Genomic DNA, 23069 nt, shown 5'->3' with positions numbered 1-23069 from the left:
CGGGATTAACCTCCCCAATTCAAGGAAATGTGATAGCTGCAAATCCTGAAACATTTGACAGTGCCAAGAGGTTGGCTAAGAAACTGTACGACCATAACAACAAGAGAGGCGAGAAACAAGGGGAAACTGAAGGCAAGAAGGTGAGTGACAACAAGAAAGGAAAGAATAACAAGAGAAAGGGGAGACAAGGCTCAGAGTCGTCAAAGAAACAAGAAACAGTGGCAGTCAATGTTGCAACCACCCAAGTTCCCTCCACACCACATGGTCTAGTCTCAGCTCCTCCAAGTGCCCCTAGGTAGTATTCCGGGAATCTCCCAAAGTGCAACAAGTGCAATCTCCATCACCATGGCGAATGCAGGGAGATGCATTGTACCAGTTGCAATTGAAAAGGTCACACGTCAAAATATTGCAGGACCTATCCTTCCCAGAACCAGCAGCAAGGAAACAACAACAACAACAACAACAACAACAAAAACCTCAACAACAACAACACCAACAACAACAGCAACAATGTAGGACCAAGCCACACCTGCTATGGATGTGGAAAGAATGGACACTTCTGTCGAAACTGCCCCAACAACAACAACCCTGGGAATGGAGGAACAGGAAGAGTGCTGACCATGGGTCAGGGAGAAGTGGTTTAGGATCCTGATGTTGTCACCGGTACGTTCCTCCTAAACCACACTCATGCATGCATCTTATTTGATACCGGAGTAGAAAGAAGCTTTGTGAGTAATAGATTTAAGAACTTGTTAAAACAACAACCCCAGAAGTTTAATGAGACCTTTACGGTGGAAATGCCTATTGGGAAAACAGAATCTACTGGGGAAATCTACATTGGATGTACCCTAACCTTGAACTAGCACACCTTTCAATTAAACCTAATTCATGTTTCCATTAGGAATTTCAATGTGATTATCGGCATGGACTGGTTAAGCCCCCACCAAGCTGAAATTATGTGTCACGAGAAGGCCATTCGCCTTCACCTTCCGAATTGCGAAACCCTATTTATATACGGAGACAAACCTAGCACGAACCTTCATCTTATCTTGTGCATTAAGGAACAAAAGTATCTACGAAAGAAAGATTTGACGTTTCTAGCTCATATAGTGGATAAGTCCAAGGGAGAGGTCAATATTCAAGACATTCCAGTGGCTTGCGATTTCCCAGACGTTTTTCCTGAAGATCTTTCGAGGATAACCCCAGAAAGATAAGTCGAGTTCCGGATCAATCTCGTGCCAGGAACTACACCCATCGCCAAATCGCCATATAGATTAGCTCTTGCAGAGATGCAAGAGTTGTCCAGCCAACTCAGTGAGCTTTTGAACAAAGTATTTATCCAACCCACCTTCTCACCTTGGGGAGCTCCGGTTCTCTTTGTCAAGAAGAAAGACGGTTCCTTTAGGATGTTTATTGACTACAAGGAACTAAATTAGCTCACCATGAAAAATCGCTATCCACTTCCGCAAATCGACGATCTATTTGAAGAACTCCAAGGCGCAAGCTACTTCTCTAAGATAATTCTGCGATCCAGATCTCACCAACTCAAGGTCTGGGAAGAGGATATCCCTAAAACCGCTTTCCGAATTTGTTATGGACATTATGAATTTGTCGTAATGCCCTTCGGTCTAACGAATGCCTTTGCCACATTCATGGACCTAATGAATCGAATCTGCCGACCATTCCTTGACAACTTTGTCATTGTTTTCATTGACGATATTCTAGTCTATTCTCGAAGCGAAGAGGAGCATGGCCAACATCACTGGCCACTACTAGAAAACATACCTTTAATGACATGCTTTTTACGACACACACTGATTAATGATATGCAAAAGGACGTGCCCTAAAAATAATGTCAGATCTTTAGAAATTTAAAGAATTTTGGACGCGCATTTTTGCGTGCCTAGAATTAGTGTCTCACAAAAAAAACACAGAGGGCGCTTATCTTAAAGGCGTGCCGTCTAGAAATGTCGCTTTATAATTTTATAAACGCGCTCTTCAGCAACTAGCAGCGGGAAAAAGGAAATAAAAAAAATTAGAAAACCCGCCTTCCTTCCTTGTTTCCCCTCAGTAGCTATGGGAGTGTTCTTTGACCACAAAAATCTTCTCCGGTCTTCCTCCGCCTCCCTACATCTAGTGTTGCTTGCTACTTTCTCTTGCACTCTGACCGTCGCCATCGATTCTTCCCCATTCATTGACGTCGATCAAGGCTCATTTACTTCTACCCACTAGAACCACTATATCTCACACTCGATGTTGAAATTGTCAGAAAAAGCCCTAATTCAGTATTATACTCTCAAGTCTCAATATTAGAATGCAAATATTGATTCTCGTTTGTTTCTTATTCCCCACAGATAAATCGAAAAAGGGGAATTAGAATGACGATGGTAGCGGGAGTTTTGGTCTGGTGGTCGTGGTTCATCTTTCGAGAAAGGAAGATGGGAACGCAAGCAGCCATGGTGGCTCGATGATGGAAATCAATCGAGAAAGGGGAAGCACCTATGGTGCGGGATCGATTTGACAAAAGGAGAAGGGAGAAGCAGTGACGCTTCTCTTGTCTACCGCAGCTTGGGGGGTTCTCCGGCGGTCTCCTTGGTTGTTCTTCCTTATCGCCAACAGATTACATGTAGGGAGGGGACTCAACTAGTTCGATGGAGCAGGGCAAGTAGCGACTGGTAGATCGGGACGATCGATCTATTCATGAGGAGGAGGATGAGGAAATTATCGGTTGCCGGTTAGCCTTCCTTGGCCTCTTAGACTCCGTCATCGGTAGAAATCGGGGTAAACGAGTCGGGTTCTTGTCTGGTTTCGATGAAATAAATGGAGTGAGGAAAGGTTTGGGTGGAGGTCTGATCGATGAAAACAGTGGGAGCATCTTGGTCTCGCCGGATGCTACTCCATCTCTAGTGGTCGTTGAGAATAAAGGGGAGGACCTCTTGGATAGATCGAAGGAAGAAGAATGAAGTTGTGGTGGTCTTTGGTGATTGAAGGTAAATGGATGGGGTTTTCTTGAACCTCACAGGTTGTATTCTATCATAGATTTAATGCTTTCCATGAATCTTTTTTGCTTGCCCTGTTTTCACTTTAAATTAGGCTTTATGTAAAATTGCAATATTCGTTTATTTGTTGATGAGATTTGGGGTTTTAATCGTGTTGTTATTAGGGGTTGTTTTTACTTGTGTTATATGATCCCCTTTAACTAAGTCTAGAAAGTTTATTTTCAATCTTCAGATTCATGTTGTTTTAAAGAAAATTGAACTCTTCACCTTGTCTATGTAGGATAAGCACACACGGAGATGTCCTGTATATATCTTAATTGTGTTGACTTCAGGGGTTATATGGTTTTTTTACTTGTATTATATGATTCCCATTAACTAAGTGTAGAGAGTTGATTATTCTTTCTTCAGATTCATGTTCCCTTAAAGAAAACAATGATCTGTTCACATTGTCTGCTACTCTGCTTATGCTGAATAGGCATGTAGATGACCATGTATGGTCCAAATTCACTTCAATTCATGTTGAATTGCAAAGTTGATTTGTAGATGAGATTTAGGGTTTTAAGCTTGTTATTTTCAGGGGTTATCTGGATATTGTTACCTGTTATATGATCCCCTTTAAAAAGTGTAGAAAATTGATTGTGCATTCTATAGATTCATATTCCTTAAAAGAAAAATGATCTATTCACCTTGTCTCCTTAGGCTAAGCAGTAGTCAAGTCTGTACATTTTCTTTAAATATACATTTATATTACATCTTGTCATTTGCAGGCCTTTGAAAAGTTTACCAGACCTATGCTTGGTAGGAAATAGCTGCTCAAGAACACGCTTAAAAAAGCTGCAAATGCATGGAAGTTGATTGTTCATCTTCGACTATCTGGTAATCTTTACTTTAATGAAGCAAAGCTGACTATTTTCTCATATAACACTTTCACCATTTTCGCTTGGCTATGCACTTTTCGTTAATCTCAAAAGAAGAAGCCAAATGGTTGCGATTTTATATTGATGAGCCTACTTATACTGATCTTCACTGGGTAATTTCTTGTCCTTCCCAACTCCCAAGTCTTAGTTATGAACATGCTTATGGATGTTTGTTTGGAGCTTTTCATTTTCTTATCAACCACAAGTGATAACTTTGCACATACAATGGAATGGATCAATGTCCCTTCTGAAACTATATAGATGATTACTTTTATCTTCAATGATTAACAAAAAGATTGTGCTCTATGATTTTCTAGGGATTGTTCATCCCGGCCATAGAAGGACAAGGCACTGAGGAACAAAAACAGAAATGGTTGCCATTGGCCCAAATGCAAATTATTGGTTGTTATGCACAAACATAACTTGGTCATGGATCCAATGTTCAAGGTCTTGAAACAACTGCAACATTTAATCCCCAAATGGACGAGTTTGTCCTTCACAGTCCTACTTTAACTTCAAGCAAAGTAACATGAAATGGATTGTTCTTATATAAAGATCCCCCCTTTTCTCTTTGTTTTTCCACTTTTTGATATTTTTTCTTATTTTCTAATTCAACTTTGTTTCCACTCTCTTAATCTTTTCTTTCGTGGTGGCTTGGTGGATTGGGGAAAGTGTCAAGATCTCATCTACAACACCACTAATAATATTCAAAGGCTAACTATCCAATAATATTTTGTCCCTGGTGATAAGTTGCTTGTTCCATCTTTAGCTGTTGCAACAAGGGCAGGGAAATCAAAGGTAATCTGAAATTCGGCTATATTTTAATGAATCTTTATTTAATTAGAATTGATTTTAATTTTTACATTTTGTGGTTGATTTTTGGATGACAAGTTTATTATAGGGGATGGAACAAACATGTATGATTTCACTTATGTTGAGAATGTTGCACATGCTTATGTATGTGCTGAAAGAGCTCTACTTTAGATGGATTTCCATCAAAGGGAGCTACAGGAGAGGTAATTTAAATAAACCTTTTCAATTTCACTTGAGATAATATATGAAGTTTTTATTATTTTTTAATTTTTCAGGCTTACTTTATAACGAATATGGAACCAATACAATTTGGGGAGTTCATGTCACTTATTCTTGTAGGGCTTGGGTATGAAATATATATTCTTCTTATTGGTTTGTTTTCAGGGAAAGATTAAGCTCCACTTTTTGTCTTTTTTTCTTATTTTATGTAGTTTGCAGGCCAAGAATCAAGATTCATGCATCTGTGATGATGCCTATTTCAAAAATGGTGGAACGTACTTACTTTGTCTATTAAATCCAAAATCTGCCTCAGCACCACCATGTACATGTGTATAAAGGTAACTTAATTAGTTTTGTAAATTGTAATTCAAGTTTATCTATCCTTCCTATAGATATAGACTTTTTATGATCATTTAGCTACATGGTCATTGTTTCTAGCATTTGACATGGTTTGATGTGTGATTTTGCCATTATGCAGCTTGTGAAGGGGCAGAATTGGTTTTCCATATGGTTGCACCTGATTCCTCCATTAATAAATACCAGCTGCATCATTCAATCAATGTTGAAGGTATAAAGAAAGATAATAAACAAAGTTAGTTAATTTCTAAGAGAGTATTAGCTTTCGTTTTTGGATTTACAGGTACTTAGAACATAATCGATGCTTGTACTAAACTTAATGTGAAGAGGTGTAACACCGAGAATTTCAAAATAATTTTTCGCATAATATAAAAACATATTCATTTAATTTTCATAAAAAAATTAATGTTTAAAACTCCAATCCATGTCATACTAAATCCCAAGATCACATATCATAAATATCCCATGCGTGTGTACTGATCAAGCCGGCGCCTTTCCACGGTCATCACTAGTACCTGAAACAAATAACACCAACACTGTAAGCATAAAGCTTAGTGAGTTCCCCAAAATACCACCCATAACACATATTAGCCCCTCGAGGCTATAACTCTGTGGGTCCGTAGACCCTACTCTGTGAACCCAGTGGTTCTAACTCTGGGAACCTTCTGGTTCCAACTCTATAAACATGCACAGCATAAATCATATAGAAATAATGCAGTATAACACATAACATACATATAGCATACAAATACTCTGTCACATAACTCTGATTACCTACTCAAGGTAAAGTATAGTGAGAAGACTCACCTCGCATATCTCGATAACTCGCAAATCCCGGAAATCACTCGCATTCGATCCTCTGAGCTATAATCCTCCTATAACACAATATATCTCTAATTAACACTTTCCCAACTAAGGTTGGCTACCCCTATCAAGTCAACACTGGTCAACTCTGGTCAACGTTCAACGGTCAACCTTGACCGGACTCGGCGAGTGCAATAGAGCGACTCGGCGAGTCTATACGTGTTCACTGACTCCCTAGGATCCTCTTTTGACACGTCGAGTACTTCCCTAACTCGACGAGTTCCACCTGGCATGAATCGCGGGGCCACCACGACTCAACTCGCCGAGTCTCAAGAGCAACTCGACGAGTTCCAGCTCGACTCAGACCATCTGTCAACCCTCTCTAATGCTCCCAAACTTACTGAGTCAACCCCTTAACTCGGCAAGACCACTCGCTGAGTGGTTAAAGACAATCTTCATGCTACTCGCCGAGTCTGTTCTTCAGACTCGGCGAGTCCATGCCATGCATCCACTCAAACTCGCTCCTGAGGTCAGATCTGTCCCTTTAACTCATAGATCCAGTCCTTCCAAGCACATTCATCACGTAAAGTTACAATCTTGGCTACCATGCAACGCCTACAAGGCTCCTTTTGGCGAAATGACATCTAAACTGGTAACCTAAGTCCCCAACTCAAAAGGAAAGGCATAAAGCAGGGCATTTGGGACTCTCTGGACCTACTAAGGTCTAGATCTAGGTACCATTTCCCCATGGGACCTCTCACACTCCAATTACAAGGCAAACAAGGCATGAAGAAACCCTAGATTTGACCATATCAATAAGAACACGAGAATAAGCTCTGAATATTACCTCAAATAGCTTCCTTTGACGTAATGGAAGTAGATCCAAGCTCCCCAACTCTCCTAGCTTGGCCTTCCTCTTCCTTCCTTGAAAACACACACAAAAATGGTGAAAAATGGCCTCTTATCTCACTCACAAGGACTCTCAGATGCTCTGGTGCTCTCAAGGTCGAAGGTAGCCGCAATGAAGGGTTATAAGGTCCTTTAAATAGGGATCAGGGCCAGGAAATTAGGGTTTCATTAAATAGCGTGGACTCACAGAGTCCACTCTTGGACTCGCCGAGCCCAGACGCGAACCCGCGTCCAAATCCACGATCATACTCGGCGAGTCTAGGCTCCAACTCGCCGAGTCTCCTCACAAATTACCAAAATAATTAAATGAATAATACCTCGGAATCCGGGCTGCTACGATTCTCCCCCACTAGAAGTAGACTTTGCCCTCGAAGTCTCGCTCTGCAAATAACTCTCGATCCTGCTCACGCATCTCACGCTCCGGTTCCGAAGTCATCTCGAACCCCTTCCGATGCTGCCACTGAACCAAAACCAGGGGTACCTCCTTGTTCCTCAGAACCTTGACTTTCCAATCTCTGATTGCCACTGGCCTCTCTGCATAATTCAGGCTCACATACACCTGAATATCCTCTAACGGAACCACTGCCGACTCATCGGCTATACACTTCCTCAGCTGCGACACATGAAAAGTGTCGTGAATCTGCCCCAACTCTGCTGGCAAATCCAAACGATAGGCTACCCAGCCTACCCTCGCGATCACTCAGAAAGGATCAATATATCGGGGCCCCAACTTGCCCCTCTTCCTGAATCGAATCACTCCTTTCCAAGGAGAGACCTTCAGCAGTACAAGGTCGCCGACCTGAAACTCAAGCTCGGACCGGCGTCTGTCTGCATAACTCTTCTAACGACTCTGAGCAGTCAACAACCTCTGTCTGACCTGCTGGATCTGCTCTGTCGTCTGAAGCATGATCTCTGTACTACCCATCACCCGTTGTCCAACCTCTCCCCAACAAATGAGGGTCCGACACCTCCTCCCATACAACAGCTTAAAGGGCGGCATACCAATGCTCGAATGATGGCTATTGTTGTAGGAAAACACTGCCAAGGGAAAGTTCATATCCCAACTCCCCCCGAAATCCAACACACATGCCCGGAGCATGTCCTCGAGCGTCTGAATCGTCCGCTAACTCTATGCGTCTGTCTGGGGATGATATGCGGTACTAAAATGCAGCCTAGTACCCAACTCCTCATGAAACTTCTTCCATAATTTGGAAGTGAAACGCACATCACGGTCTGAAACAATCGAGATCGGCACCCCGTGCCAAGATATCACTTCCCTCACATACACCTCTGCCAATTTCTCTGCTGAAGAACTCTCGCTGATAGCAAGAAAATGAGCGCTCTTCGTCAACCTGTCCACAATCACCCAAATTGCATCAACTCCTCTGGCAGTCCTTGGCAATTTGGTGATGAAATCCATGGTGATTTGTTCCCACTTCCATTCGGGAACCTCCAATGGCTGCAACTTACCAGGCGGTCTCTGGTGCTCGGCCTTAACCCTACGGCAGGTCAAGCACCTCCCAACAAACCACGCAACATCCCTTTTCATACAGGGCCACCAATACTCCTTTCTCAGGTCCAAATACATCTTAGTGGCACCGGGATGGATCGAAAATTTCGACCGATGGGCCTCTTCCATCAAAATGGTACGCGTTCCTCCCACAAACGGCACCCAGATACGCCCCTGAAATGTCATATGCCCCCGACCATCGGTAACGAACTCTGAAACCAAACCAACAACCCGCTCTTTCATCTGCATCTTAGGTTGCACAGCCTCGGCCTGTGCCCCACGAATGGCATCCAACACTGGAGCTACCACGGTCAATCTCAAACATACATCCCGAAGCGGGGTGCTCTCCGCCCTACGGCTCAGTGCATCGGCTACAACATTAGCCTTGCCCGGGTGGTACAGGATCTCACAATCATAATCCTTGATCACATGCAACCACCTTCTCTGTCGCATATTTCGGTTGGGCTGATCCATCAAATATTTCAAACTCTTATGGTCCGTGTATATCGTACACCGAACCCCATACAGGTAGTGATGCCAAATCTTGAGGGCGAACACCACTGCCCCCAACTCTAGATCATGGGTGGGGTATCTCATCTCATGAGGCTTCAGTTGCCTCGATGCATATGTTATCACATGCCCCCTCTGCATCAGCACTGCCCCCAACGCCAAAATCGATGTGTCACAGTATACCACAAAGTCCTCCATCCCTTCCGGGAGGGCTAACACCGGGGCTTCGCATAACCTTTGGCGAAGTGTCTCAAAGGAGGCTTGCTGCTCGGGGCCCCATGAAAAAGCAACACCCTTCCGGGTCAATCTGATGAGTGGCACTGCGATCTTAGAGAAATCCTTGATAAACCTCTGATAATACCCTGCCAAACCTAGGAAACTCCTGATCTCGGAGGGTGACCTCGGCACCTCCCAACTCATCACCGCCTCAACCTTGGCCGGGTCGACCAATATCCCTTTCTGGTTAATGAGATGTCCTAAGAACTGGACCTCCCGCAACCAGAAATGACACTTGGAGAATTTGGCATAAAGCCTCTCCGATCTCAGAACTCTGAGAACCTCTTTCAAATGTTCCTCATGCTGCTCTCTAGATCTAGAATATACCAGAATGTCGTCGATAAATACAATCACCGACCGTTCCAGCATCGGTCTGCACACTCGGTTCGTGAGATCCATGAACACTTTCGGGGCATTAGTGAACCCGAAAGGCATCACCACAAACTCGTAATGTCCATAACGCGTCCTGAACGCTGTCTTCTGGACGTCCTCATCCCGCACCCTCACCTGATGATATCCAGACCTCAAATCGATCTTGGAGAACCAAGATGCTCCCTACAACTGATCGAACAAATCGTCGATCCTCGGCAACGGGTAATGGTTCTTGACCGTCAGGTAGTTCAACTCCTGGTAATCAATGCACATCCGGTGTGAACCATCCTTCTTCTTGACGAACAGGATAGGCGCTCCCCACAACGAGCTGCTCGGCCGAATAAACCCCTTCCCCAGCAGCTCCTGAAGCTGCGAGGATAACTCTTGCATCTCTGGAGGTGCAAGGCGATAAGGCACCTTAGCGATAGGCGCAGCCCCCGGAACCAAATCGATACTGATCTCCACTTGCCTCACAGGAGGCACACCCGGCAACTCCTCGGCAAATACATCCGGGAACTCACGCACTACCGGAACCTCCTCAACTGACCTCGGTCTCTCGGAATCCACCCGCGTATCCATCACATACGCCACAAAACCCTTACAACCTTGTTGTAGACACTGCCTCGCCCTAGCGGCCGAACAAAACGCTGCTCCTGAATGTGTACCCTCGTTGTACACCGAAAGAACTCCCCCACTAGGGTCTGGTATGGTCACCAGCTGTCGCTCGCAGTCGATAACCGCACCGAATCTGCTCAACCAGTCCATGCACACAATGACACAGACATCACACATCGCCATAGGAACCAGATCAATCGGGAACTCAACACCGAAAATCTCGACTACGCACCCTCGGAGAACCTTCGTGGCATATATCACCCTCTGATCAGCTATGGAAACTCTCAGAGGCCGACTCAACGCCACACGACTAACACTGATATGCTGACTAAAAGCCAAAGATACAAAAGACCGACTCGCACCCGAGTCAAATAACACCAAGGCAGGTACATAATTCACAAGAAAAGTACCTACGCATAACATAATATAAGTATAATATCTCAACATCAAAATAAATACACAAAAAAATACATACCAACCACGACATCGGGCGCTGCGTGGACCTCCTCCGCGGTCAGCTGAAAAGCTCTCCCTCGTGCCCTCAGCGCCTCGGCCTTCACTAGCCGAGTCTCGGTAGCTCTGATGGCGAAGGGGTAGATCCCTGAGGTGCTCCCAGAGATGATCCTCGCAATTGCGGACAATCTGCCTTCCGGTGTCTGGTCTGGTTGCAGTGGAAACACACCGCAAACCCCTTGGGGCAGTCCTTGGCCATACGCCCCTCCTTGCCACACTTGTAGCAAGACCCCGCTCTACAGACTCCATCGTGACCCATGCCGCACTTCCCACAAGTGCAGCCCTTCTAGCTCCCTGGTTTGGGATCATCGGGCTTGACCCGCTTGGCTGCCGGCTGAGACTGCGCCGGTCGCCGATCCCTCCCATGAGACTCCGCCTCCTCCTTGGCCGTAGTCTCTAGCTCAATCTCCCTCTTCCGGGCATTTGCCTGAAGCTCGGCAAATGTCCGGTACGAGGAGTTTGCCGCGAACTCCTGAATGTCTCTCCTCAAAATACTCAGATATCGGCTCATACGTTCCTGCTCAGTGGACATGTGCTCAGGGCAGAACATCTCCCGCTCATGGAACATCCTGGTAATCGCTGTAACAGACTCAGTACCCTGCTTGAGGGTCAGAAACTCCTGGGCCAAACGCTCCCTCTCCACCTGGGGAACGTACTCATCTCGGAACATATCAGTGAACCTCTCCCAGGTCACTGCCGCAAGCTCAGCAGGCGTAAAGTGCGCCGTCACAAACTTCCACCAGTCCTTCGCTCCCAAGCGAAGCGGGTTCAGCGCGAACCGAACCTTCAAATGCTCAGGAGTTGAGCAAGTGAAGAAACACCCCTCCATGTCAGAAATCCATCTCATAGTCGCCACCGGGTCCTGGGTCCCATCAAACTCTGGCTGTTTTGTGTTGCTGAACTCTCGGAACAGCAACGCATCACCACCCTGCGGCCTCGCGGCAACAATAGCTGCGGTGGCCGCTGCAACAGTAGCCTCAGAAAGAGCGGCATAACGCTCGTCAAAGGTCTCAATCAGCGTGGTCTTAATAGACCCGAACATCTCTGGTATCTCTGCCCTGATGGCCGCAGCCACCTCCTCGTGGATGATCCGGCGAATCTCCTCATCACTGGTCTCACTGCTATCAGGCATCAGACGTGTCCTCACCATGATCTACCTCTGAAATACAAGATACGATAAATTAGAATCCATTCGAGCATACTCACACTCGACAACTCATCCCTCCATGATCCTTGGTATTCCAAAGATTCTTACTTGGGCTGTACACCGCTCCGGTGCTTTCAGTAGTACAGGCCCAATAGTACTGTCTGCACCGTATCAGAATACACCCCAAGTCCTCCTCTTCGGATCCGAAATTCCAAGTACTCTATCATGCATAATCCACTCTCTAACAGATCTCTCATAAGCCCCTCGCTGCTACCTACTAACTCTCAACCATCTCATAGCAGCTCACCTCTCCCTAGGCTATGGCATCACAAATCAGGCCACTCTAGTCCTAATCGGAGTACCTAGCCTACTCTAGCGTAAGAATACATCATATCAATATCAATATCACATAACATGAGGGTATTTTGGGAAATCACCGTTCGGGTGCGGACTGATCGTACACACAACTCTGCTCTGTGTTTTTCCAAAAATCTTTTACTCTTTTTGAAAATACTTCTCAAATCCTCAGTTTGAGTTCAAATACGCCCGAAGGTGTACTCGAATCCCTCAAACCAAGGCTCTGATACCAACTTGTAACACCGAGAATTTCAAAATAATTTTTCGCATAATATAAAAACATATTCATTTAATTTTCATAAAAACATCAATGTTTAAAACTCCAATCCATGTCATACAAAATCCCAAGATCACATATCAAAAAAATCCCATGTGTGTGTACTGATCAAGCCGATGCTTTCCCACGGTCATCACTAGTACCTGAAACAAATAACACCAACACTGTAAGCATAAAGCTTATTGAGTTCCCCAAAATACCACACATAACACATATAAGCCACTCGAGGCTATAACTCTGTGGGTCCGTAGACCCTAGTCTGTGAACCTACTAGTTCTAACTCTGGGAACCTTCCGGTTCCAACTCTATAAACATGCACATCATAAATCACATAGAAATAATGCAGTACAACACAGAACACACATATAGCATACAAATACTCTGTCACATAACTCTGATTACCTACTCAAGGTAAAGTATAGTGAGAAGACTCGCCTCGCGTATCTCGATAACTCGCAAATCCCGAAAATCACTTGTGCTCGATCCTCCGAGCTATAATCCTCCTATAACACAATATATCTCTAATTAACACTTTCTCAACTAAGGTTGACTACCCCGTTCAAGTCAACACTGGTCAACTCTGGTCAACGGTCAACGGTCAACCTTGACCGGACCCGGCGAGTGCACTAGAGCGACTCAGCAAGTCTATACGTGTTCACTGACTCCCTAGGATCCTCTTTTGACACGTCGAGTACTTCACTGACTCGACGAGTTCCACCTGGCATGAATCGCGGGGCCACCACGACTCAACTCACCGAGTCTTAAGAACAACTCGGCGAGTTCCAGCTCGACTCAGACCATCTGTCAACCCTCTCTAACTCTCCCTGACTCACTGAGTCAACCCCTTAACTCGGCAAGACCACTCGCTGAGTGGTTAAAGACAATCTTCATGCTACTCGCCGAGTCTGTTCTTCAGACTCGGCGAGTCCATGCCATGCATCAACTCAAACTCGCTCCTGAGGTCAGATCTGTCCCTTTAACTCATAGATCCAGTCCTTCCAAGCACATTCATCACGTAAAGTTACAATCTTGGCTACCATGCAACGCCTACAAGGTTCCTTTTGGCGTAATGTCATCTAAAATGGTAACCTAAGTCCCCAACTCAAAAGGAAAGGCATAAAGCAGGGCATTTGGGACTCTCTGGACCTACTAAGGTCTAGATCTAGGTACCATTTCCCCATGGGACCTCTCACACTCCAATTACAAGGCAAACAAGGCATGAAGAAACCATAGATTTGACCATATCAATAAAAGCACGAGAATAAGCTCTGAATATTACCTCAAATAGCTTCCTTTGATGAAATGGAAGTAGATCCAAGCTCCCCAACTCTCCTAGCTTGGCCTTCCTCTTCCTTTCTTGCAAACACACACAAAAATGGTGAATAATGGCCTCTGATCTCACTCATAAGGACTCTCAGATGCTCTGGTGCTCTCAAGGTCGAAGTCAGCCGCAATGAAGGGTTATAAGGTCCTTTAAATAGGGCTTAGGGCCGGGAAATTAGGGTTTCATTAAACAACGTGGTCTCGCCGAGTCCACTCTTGGACTTGCCGTGTCCGGACGCGAACCCGCGTCCAAATCCATGATCATACTCGGCGAGTCTAGGCTCCAACTCGCCGAGTCTCCTCACAAATTACCAAAATAATTAAACGAATAATACCTGGGAATCCGGGTTGTTACAAGAGGCTTATCCATAAAAGTTCTCGTAGTGTGGTTTTTGATGGGATACATGAAATACATAATGGAGAAGAATCATTGCCATAACCTTCTAAGAATAATGATTCGTATTCTGAACCTAAAGCTGACGGAGAGGCACTAGTTATCAAGGCCAAGGGGGTTTATGGTTTTTTAACATGTTGCATTCGTCCTAGTAGTATTTTTTGCCCTGGTGATAAGTTACTTGTTCCCTCTTTAGTTGCTGCAGCAAGGGCAGCAAAATCAAAGGTAATCTGAAATTAAATTATATAAGTTTTTAATGAATCTCTATTTAATAGAAATTGATTTTAATTTTTACATTCTTTGGTTGATTTTTGGATTACCAGTTTATTATACGGGATGGAACAAACATGTATGATTTCACATATGTTGAGAATGTTGCACATGCTCATGTATGTGCTGAAAGACCTTAAAGAAGACCTTAATTATCAAGAAACGTAGGATGATATGACAATCAATGTATGTGCTATAATTCATATGGATAGTGATTTTACTTTTCATGTCATTATTATTTATTTCTTTTTTTATTTGCAGTTTCTTGCAGAAACTTTGGATGTTGTTCAAGACATTGATTGGGTCATTTCTCTTGGAAATGCTTTTGCAAAGCAGTATGAGCCTTATACATATGATGATGAGCATTATGCACTACTTCACAGGTATGAACTTATTATCATTATCATTACATTTTTTTTAATTAAATTATCTTATTGAGAGTATTCTTCTCCTACAAATGTCTTGGTACACTTCTTCAGAAAGTTGATAACATGACTTATGTTCGTGATAAAATCGTCTGGATGTACAAACAAGCAAATAATATAGATTTCAAGTATTCTAGCACCTTGATAATTATTACATTGCTATGTTTCACATTTAACCATGTTTTCTAATATTGTTTTGGTTGAACATGTTAATCCTCAAATTTTAACAGATTCTTGAATTGTGACTCACCCATGTAGCTTTCTGAATGCATGCTTATTTTGGTGTTGGATTAAGTGGAGTTCTGGCTTGGTGTGTGCGAGTGGGAAGGAACCAACCCAGTGCCCCCGGCGTTCTGGCACCTTCCATCTTTACTTCCTATGTATCCAGGTTAATCTACTCATATTAATTCATGTCTCAAAGTGTGTATTCCAATATCAGGTATCATGATTTGTGCATTTATAAAATTTTGAAATGGGGTCTTGTTCAATGCTTTAGCTGTGTTTGCTCTAAGGGAGATCAACTTATCAAAAGTAAGTTACTTTCTCACCCTTTTATTTAATATTTTTGTGATTGAATGAAAGTCTTAATGAAAGTAATTGACAACCCTTTCTCTGTAAATGATGTTGTGATTGTGGGAGAGGTGTTGTGTTTTTCTCTGTTGCTAGGTAACCTTCTCAACAACAACATTCTACTTAAGTAGCTGAGTAATCAATATTAAGGGAGACTTATAATCATGTTTGGCATTCCTTTCCAGTAAGAAACAGAGTTGTATGATTATTTGTTAGTTTAATAGGAATGTATAACCCATGTTAGCAATGTATTATTTTTGCTTAACATTTGAATGCTTCTTTGTATGACATCATAATTTGTGCAATTTATTTTATTTTTTGTGTATGAAATTTTATTTTATATTATGCAATGGATTGTCTTTTTTTGTATATGGTATTTTATTTCTATTATGAGAAATTAAATGCAAATTTAATTTAAAAACTAATAAATATATAAATTTATTTTTTTTAAACATTTAAATTTACGATACGCAAAAATGTGTGTCATATTCATTTATGAAATGGCCTTTCTTGACAGGGGCTTTCTTGATACACATTGTGTGTCATTAACACGCTCGCCATAAGGTTACGACACGCGAATGCATGTTGTCTTCCTTTATGACAGGGCCTTCCTTGATACGCATTTTGTGTCGTAAACGCGCGTCGTAATTGCGCGTCGTAAATGTGCATCGTAAATGTGCGTCGTCTCTCTTTATGAGAAGGCCTTCCTTGACACACATTTGCGCGTCGTCTGAGCCTTTTACGACCCACAATGAGCATCGTAAAAGGCTGTTTTTCTAGTAGTGGACAAATCTTGGAAACTCTACGAACCAAAAAGCTATACACAAAACTCTCTAAGTGTGAGTTCTGGCTGTGTAGTGTGAAGTTTTTGGGTCATGTCGTTAGTCAAGAAGGGATACATGTGGATCCTTCTAAGGTCAAAGCCATTGAAGGATGAGCGATCCCAACGACACCCACAGAAATTTGTCAAGTGTATGTCTCGTAGGCTATTATAGGAGGTTCATCCAAAACTTCTCTAAAAAAGCCAAGCCACTTGCCATGCTTACACAAATAGGCGTACCCTTTGAATGGACAAATAAGCAAGAAGTTGCATTCCGAACTCTGAAGCAAGCACTCTGCAGCGCACCGATACTATTGCTACTAGGGGGAATAAAGGACTTCGTAGTTTACTGCGATGCGTTGAATCGGGATTTAGGTTGTGTACTTATGCAGCGTGGGAAGGTTATAGCTTATGCGTCCTGACAACTAAAGACACATGAGGTGAATTATACCACCCATGATCTCGAATTAGGAGCTGTGGTCTTCGCCTTGAAGATTTGGAGGCACTACCTTTATGGTACAAAGTGCACCATTTTCACTAACCACAAGAGTCTCCAACACATTTTAAATCAAAAAATGTTGAACATGAGGCAACGAAGATGGGTTGAACTGCTAAATGATTATGAGTGCGAAATCAAGTACCACCCGGGAAAGGCTAACGTGGTAACTAATGCCTTGAGTAGGAAAGTATACTCAAATCATCGTTGGAAAACTCTCTCAATAAGCATTCGATCCCACCTGACCATGCAAATTAAAACAACCCAGTTCGATGCTTTGAAGACAGAAAAAAGAACAAGCGAAGCGTTACGTGGAATGGAAAAGAATTTTGAAGTTAAGAAGGATGTGTTGGATTAGTGTCTAAGTCCATAACTATTTTGGTATGTACTTGACCCAATGGTGCAATATATTATGAGAATAATATATTAAAGGAGAAATCATATTGTTTAATTAATATTAGTCAAGAATTAATTGGTAATTAGTTTTTTGACTAAAAGAGATTAATTAAACTTAAGGGACTGGAATTGTAATTATAAGACAATTGCAATTTGGCCCATGAACTGCCTTATATTAACGGGTGGACGAATTCTATGGGGGAAGCCCATATGAAAGCGTCCAAGGCCTTAAGGAAAGAGCTCCATGGGTTGCTTAGGGCTTAAGCATCCAAATTAGGGTTTCCTTGTTAGATAACCCTAATTGCCTCCTATATAAATAGATCCCTTAAGGACCAAAAACGTGGATAAGCAACCTTCTAGGGTTTCACACGATTTTGGGCAGCCTCCATCCTCTCTCCTCTTCATCCTCTTGCTTATGGTGTTTGTGAACCATTAGAGGAGTGACACTTGTGACTCTAAGCCTTCCAAAGTCAGTACAAGGAGATTTGGGATTGTTATTGCTACATAACAATCAAGGTAACTTTATAAACCTATTCTCATGTTAATATGATTATTTGAATGCTAGAACTAGGGTTTATAGTCTTGGATAACTTGCATGTACAATAGAGAAACCTAGATCCAAGAATTAGGGTTTATATGAGCACATAGGATATCTTATGACCAAAACCCATCAGGATGGAGCCTATTATCTCATGAACCGCATTTAGATCCCTAAGCTTGGAGGATTTATAGAAGTAGTCATTAATGAAGCCCACAAGACGATACTCCATCCATCTAGGTTCTGATAAAATGAACTTGGATATCAAGCAACATTATTGGCGGCCCAACATGCAGGTAGAGATTGCCACTTATGTTAGCAAATTCCTTACTTGCGCTAAAGTTAACGTGGAATATCAGAAGCCCTTGGGATTACCACAACAACCAGTAATTCCTGAGTAGAAATGGGAAAGGATTGCTATGGACTTTGTGACCAAATTACCCAAGTTAGTAGATGGATTGGATACCATATGGGTAATAGTCGACAAATTGACGAAGCTGCCCCATTTACCTAAGGGCATTGGAGACGAAGCTGCCCGATTTACCTAAGAGATCTAAGAGATGGGAGATTCAAAACATAAGGCTCTAATATAGGTAAAATCCATTAACTAACTTTTTTAAGCTTCTATTCTAGATTCTTAATACATAATGTGATAAGATTACAATTGTTGTTTTGTAGGATCGAAGAAAAGAAAGGAAGCTTAAGGGAAGAAGTGAGCAGAATCTAACCGTGAAAGAATGGTTTTCGATCGCATTTCTCGAAGATTAGATTTTTGAGCTACTACTTAGAGTTAGAATTAGATTGCTAAGAAAGATGTATTAGCATAGTTTTTCAATGAATTGCATTGTAAGGACAAAATTTTTCTGCAATAAAATAAATTTGGATTTTATAATATTTATTTATCCTTGCAATGGCGTATATGAAAAATTGATGTTTGAATATTAGCAATAATGGATTTGGTTCTTATTATGTTATTTATGGAAAGTCGAGAATTTACCAAATAGGGAGAGTTTCTCATCGCCCAAAGTTTCAATTGGACAGAAATTTGGAATCACGCAACTTGGTTGCACGATGAATGAGAAATCTCATATTTGATAATTAGACTAATTCATTGACAAAGTGTCAAGTGAAGGACTAGGAGATCAAGTAGACAAAGTTGTGTATTGATCAAAGTACAACATAAGAGTAACAAAGTTATTCGTCATGATTTGCTAAAAGTTTAGTAAATATGATTATACTTATAAGATTAAGTGTAATTCGGAATTGATTAAAAGGGTTTAAATCAATAGCAAAACGAATAAGAAGAATCAAGTAGGCAGAAAGATAAAAGTTTCTCCATTCTAAGAAGAAGGGAGAGTACCTTTTATACTTTATGCTAGGTCTTAATGATTAAGAACCATATCTCAATTGATCCTCTAAGTGAGTCTTAGCACAATTGTATGTCTAATAAGAGGAATCAAGAATTGAAGATATGGTTAAATCAAAAGGTCAATCGTACTTCATTCCAATAACAAGTCTTAAAGATAAGATTGTGACATCGAGTGAAAAAGTAAGGTTTATAACATTCATCAAATGTGGAAAGTTGTGAAGTCTTGGATAAGACAAAGACCAACTAGGACCAATTTATGAAGTATTTTAATATAAGCTACACTAACACTTGAACAATTGTTTGTCAAGAAATGGTTATTGACAAGAGAATCCTATATGTCAAGGAGTAAGTGGGAGTCATAATGGTCTTGAAAGGTTTCAAGAACAAATCAAATAAACCTTATCGATCATCACTAGCACACGAGTTGAGGTTTACAACCCATCGTGTTGACATTATTTTGTTTCTGTGCCAATCCAATCGAGTTAATTATGCACGTGAGTCCTATGAGTTCTCATTTGAATGCATAAAAGGCAAGGACCTTGATGAATGAAATGTACATTGATAAGAAAAGGTGAGTTGGTTAACTACTTGGAAGACGTGGTGGGAAGCTGTGCTACCATAAGGCAAGAAATCGAGATTAAGAAAGTTCGATCCATATGAGTTTGAATTTGTCGTAAACCTTGGTTTTGACAAATTCACATTGATAGGAACAAATACACCATTTTAATCTAAGTGTCATAAGATTTACTCCTTCATGAAAATTATTGTGAGGAAATGTTTTCACTAAGAAAGATTTTAAGAAGATAGTGATTGTAAAATTGCGTTCTCGAATTTAATTATGGTTACGGTATCCCTTTCCATGATTTGAATTGTGAGGTTTGGCAATTAGTCTTAATTGTTTAGACACACATATGAACTATCTAAGGCAAAGGTGTATAAGTTCAAGAAGCCTTGATAAAAGATTATCAAAGCACTAAGTATTAGAAACATGAACTTAAGAAATTCAATAAGCATTATTTTTCTGAAAGTTAAGTTGTTTCTAAATACATGTGAAAGCTAGTGGGAGCATAAGTGTTATGTTTATAATAATCATCATGATAGTGGGAGCATAAATGTTATGATTGAATGATTATTAAGGAAAGTATTGCAAGGTTAGCAATATTAATTATAGAAAACAAGAGTCATACTTTGCACAGTTGTAAGAGTTGAAAGGTTTTTTTGCTATAATTAAGGGAGAGAATATTATGCTTCATTTCAAATCTAAAGGCTTAGGTTGATAAATGTTAATAAATTTAGTCAAAGGTACATAGTGTGTTCTTAAAATTTCGATTATAATTGCGGCATTCCTCTTCACAATTCGAATTTTGAGAACATAGCAAATAAAACATAATGCATTGTGTCTTATACGCTTCGGGTATAGGATCAATTGCAAATGCTTTAATATTTGACCATTCTAAATTTTTTTCCAAATGTCTAGCACATTTAGAGGGAAAAAGGACTAGAATCGGTTTTGACTAAAATAATTAAACAACTATCAAAGGACAATCCAAAGTTCGACGAGGATTGGTTGCTTGTGAGTAGTTGGAAGCATGGTATTGAATGGACCATATCGACATTATTATGAATAGAAAAGATTCTATTCAGAATGAGTTGTCATATGGAAAATATGGAAATGTTTCCATATTGGATGGACCGTATCGACATTATTATGAATAGATAAGATTCTATTAAGAATAAGTTGTCATATGGAAAATATGGAAATGTATCCATATTGGGAATTGAATATTGAAAAATCTATGACTAGATTAGAAACTTTTATGCAAAAGGATATTCAAAGGAATATACTTTGAGTGAGAGACATCATATCTAAGGAATTGTCTTGTAACAATCCCCGATAGAAGACTTTGTAATATCATTGGCAATAGTCTTTGTGACTTTGGTGCAGTGACATTACGAAAGGACCGTTGCATAGAATATTAGAATCTAGCATATTCTATAAATAGCAAGAATTTGATATTCTTTCACTTATGAAAAAGGATTTGGAGTTGTGAAATGAGAATGGTTGGAAGTGTGTTCAATTTGATCTATTTCACAAAGTAAGAACCATAGGTAAACATTGTGTGCGTGCTAGGAGCATGGGACAAGTGTAATAATTCAAGTAAGAAGTTGATTACCCGAAACGACAAATAATGAGTAATCGGTATGGTGATAAATAAAAGGAGTTTTATATATACTCAAAGGTTTGAGGCCATATGGGATTAGTATTATTCTTGTGTTTCACTTTGCATGTTTTGACTTCCAGAATAATTGAGTTTATTAAGAATAATCGAATTATTCGAACGGGCCACAGTCGCTCATATGTTGGAAGTAAGTATGAATGAAGACTGTCATGAATTGGTGTGTGGATTGTCTAAAAGAGTATTAGACATAAGCAAATGTTTGTTGCAATGTTCATGAGTGCTTATGAATAAGATTTGAGCATTGAATTAAACCCACGCTCACTTGGATCACTCCATGAATTGTATCACGAGTGATTGGTGAGACGATAACATCTTATATTCTTGAAACCGAGATGTGTGAGTAGTATCTTGCAAATCAATTGCACATTGATAATATGTAAAAGCACCAGTAACTTGGTGTTATAAAACATGTTATTGTGTGTGATTCGGTGAGTAAGTGCAAGCGAGCATTGAATCAAAGTTTATCCGTTCCTTTTATTCAATGTATTGTAAAAGAGATAACTTTGGGCCCCTCGATGATTTGTGATGACAAACGTAAATGCTCGGCCGGGCTAGGGCTAATTTGATTTGTTCAATTAGTCAGTCGTCATAAATCGGAATTGAGATATAGTTCAAAGGGAATGATTTGAAATCATGTCTCATACGATATCTAGAATGGAGGAATATATGATCCCTTATCTAAGGACACGCGTATCTGATAGGATCAGAGTTGACAGCGGCTTTAGAAAGCTACGATTGCAGATCAGGATCTGAAGTCATACACAGAATAGTTGTTAGACTTATCCAAGTGGGAGACTGTTGGATTAGTGTCTATGTCCATAACTATTTAGGTATGTACTTGACCAGATGGTGGATGGTCCTTTTGGGTTGCCTTCACCAAAGCAACTTGATAGGATGAATTATGGAGAGAAAGGATTAAATATGATTTATTAATATATTATGAGAATAATATATTAAAGGAGAAATCATATTGTTTAATTAATATTAGTCAATAATTAATTGGTAATTAGTTTTGTGACTAAAAGAGATTCATTAAACTTAAGGGACTGGAATTGTAATTATAAGATAATTGCAATTTGGGCCACGGATTGCCTTATATTAAGGAGTGGGTGAATTCTATGGGGGAAGCCCATATGAAATCGTCCAAGGCCTTAAGGAAAGGGCTCCATGGGTTGCTTAGGGCTTAGGCATCCAAATTAGGGTTTCCTTGTTAGATAACCCTAATTGCCTCCTATATAAATAGATCCCTTAAGGACCAAAAACGTGGATAAGCAACCTTCTAGGGTTTCACACGATTTTGGGCAGCCTCCATCCTCTCTCCTCTTCATCCTCTTGCTTATGGTGTTTGTGAACCATTAGAGGAGTGGCACTTGTGACTCTAAGCCTTCCAAAGTCAATACAAGGAGATTTGGGATTGTTATTGCTACATAAAAATCAAGGTAACTTTATAAACCTATTCTCATGTTAATATGATTATTTGAATGCTAGAACTAGGGTTTATAGTCTTGGATAACTTGCATGTACAATAGAGAAACCTAGATCCAAGCATTAGGGTTTGTATGAGCACATAGGATGTCTTATGACCAAAACCCATCAGGATGGAGCCTATTATCTCATGAACCGCATTTAGATC

General features: G+C 41.1%; 1 pseudogene; it reads left to right on the top strand.

Annotated features, from left to right (window-relative positions):
- Window positions 1-5434: 5434 nt before the first annotated feature.
- On the top strand, window positions 5435-14722 carry LOC111878977 (3beta-hydroxysteroid-dehydrogenase/decarboxylase-like; annotated as a pseudogene).
- The last annotated feature ends 8347 nt before the right edge of the window (window positions 14723-23069 follow it).

The sequence above is a fragment of the Lactuca sativa genome, chromosome 2 (genome assembly GCF_002870075.4).
Source record: "Lactuca sativa cultivar Salinas chromosome 2, Lsat_Salinas_v11, whole genome shotgun sequence".
Lineage (NCBI taxonomy): Eukaryota > Viridiplantae > Streptophyta > Magnoliopsida > Asterales > Asteraceae > Lactuca > Lactuca sativa.
This window is presented reverse-complemented; position numbering and strand designations above follow the sequence as displayed.